The sequence below is a fragment of the Aspergillus clavatus genome, genomic scaffold (genome assembly GCF_000002715.2).
Source record: "Aspergillus clavatus NRRL 1 1099423829726 genomic scaffold, whole genome shotgun sequence".
NCBI lineage: Eukaryota > Fungi > Ascomycota > Eurotiomycetes > Eurotiales > Aspergillaceae > Aspergillus > Aspergillus clavatus.
This window is the reverse complement of record NW_001510458.1, coordinates 1-1,935: the sequence shown is the minus strand read 5'-3', so window position 1 is coordinate 1,935 and position 1,935 is coordinate 1. Positions and strand designations below refer to the sequence as shown.

The 1,935-nt window shown below is 29.8% G+C and overlaps 3 non-coding genes across 3 annotated transcripts; all 3 read right to left on the bottom strand.

Annotated features, from left to right (window-relative positions):
• Positions 1-997: 997 nt before the first annotated feature.
• Positions 998-1,069, bottom strand: ACLA_077140. The gene has a single exon. It is a non-coding gene; the product is annotated as a tRNA-Ile (tRNA).
• A 28-nt stretch (positions 1,070-1,097) lies between these two features.
• Positions 1,098-1,169, bottom strand: ACLA_077130. Its single transcript has one exon. It is a non-coding gene; the product is annotated as a tRNA-Sec (tRNA).
• A 367-nt stretch (positions 1,170-1,536) lies between these two features.
• ACLA_077120 lies at positions 1,537-1,608 on the bottom strand. Its single transcript has one exon. It is a non-coding gene; the product is annotated as a tRNA-Lys (tRNA).
• Positions 1,609-1,935: the final 327 nt, after the last annotated feature.

Below are 1,935 nucleotides of genomic sequence, written 5' to 3'. Positions count from 1 at the left end.
GGTTTCGCGGAAAACCAGCTATACTAGTCAGTTTTGTCTTTCACTAGCTTACCACAGTTCTTCGGATATCTATACAACGATAACCCGTTCGGGCTTTTATAACCCTGACCATGGTAAGATCACTAGCCTTCGGGTCTAATTCTAGATACTTATTCATTTTTTCATAATTGGTTTATCTAAGCTAGTTTCATGCCTGAAGTGCATGAAATCATTGCTTGCATCTAAAATTAACTTGCTGACCCATTATGCAAAAGGTACGCTCTTATTTTTTATTTAAATTTCACTCGAGCTGCTTATAAAATTACTATTTCAAATTTTACCTCACGGTACTTTTCACTATCGCTTATATATCATCTTTAGCCTTAGAGGAAGGTTCCCCTTTATTCAAACAGACTTTAATCCGTTTTACTTTAACAAGTTTTGTTTTTAGGCTTTTGTTATTTAGTTTACACCAAATAACAATCTCGTTTGATTTCTTTTCCTGAAGTTACTAAGATATTTCAATTCACTTCGTTTATTATCTGATTTCTCTTAGAAACTAGATTGACTAGATATTCTTTAATATATAGCTAATTATCCATAATAATTTCTTTATATACTTGCCTTGATTTATCAAGAAATATATCTTTCATATTACCTATATTGTTAGATACACTTATAAATTTAATTTATACTTCAGGTTATTATGATTCGAACATAACTACTCCTCAGCCCAAATGAGACGCCTAACCAACCTGGCTCTAACCTGTATAATTATAACCTTATTAAGGTTAATTCTTTAATTTAATCATGTAATGTATATATAATACCAGAGAGTATATGATTCGAACATATGAAAGTTTTACCTTTAGCTAGACTCAAGCTAGCCGCCTTAAACCACTCAGCCAACTCTCTTATTTAATTACTTTAGATCAGTTTAGGATTTAATTTAATAAAATTTGATTTTTTTTTTATTGTTTAATTTTAATTTTAATATAATAGATTTTACTATACTAGATGATTCTTCAGTGACTCGAACACTGAACATATCCTTATCAAGAATACACTTTACCGGTTAAGTTAAAGAACCAACAAAATAAATCTTTTATTTACAACTACAAGAGCACTTAGATTTGAACTAAGAAATATAAGGTTGAAGCTTACAGTTTTGCCTATTAAACTATGCTCTTCGGAAAAGAGATGAATCGAACATCTAAGTGTAAATACACAATATTTAGCAAATATCTTACCCTACCAATAGCAACTTTTCCTTTAATTACGGGTTAGACCGGTCTCGATCCGGCATCTATTTTCTCGACGAGAAAACCCTTTACCAATTAAGTTACTAACCCTTTTTACGGCTAGTCGAATTCGAATCGACACTCTTCGTGTGGAAGACGAACAGTCTACCATTAACTTATAGCCATTATATATTAAATTACTAATTGATTAAGATAATATTTTACACTTGTGACTAGCTGAATTCGAATCAGCACATCTTATTTGGTAAATAAGCAGTCTACCGTTAACTTATAGTCACTTTTTTTTTTTAATAGTTAAGACTTATGGGATTTGAACCCATATGGTAATGATTAAAAGTCACATGTTTTACCATTAAACTAAAGTCTCTATCATAATTATATAATATACAAATATGATAAACTATATGTAAATGTTATAGTTTTATAGAATTAATATTATGATTATTTACTATTATAATGATTGAATCCTATCTAAAATATAAAATGTTTAACATAAAATATGTTAAAAGTTTAATAACCTCAGTAATAAACTGAAATATAAGAGGAATAATCAAACAACGTCAACAAAGTGTCAGTATAAAATTCCTGATTCGTAACCAAGATGATGATGATCAGTTAAGTGATAAGCAGCTAAACGTCATAATCCTACAGCTAAGAATGCTGTTCCTATCATAACGTGTAATCCGTGGAAACC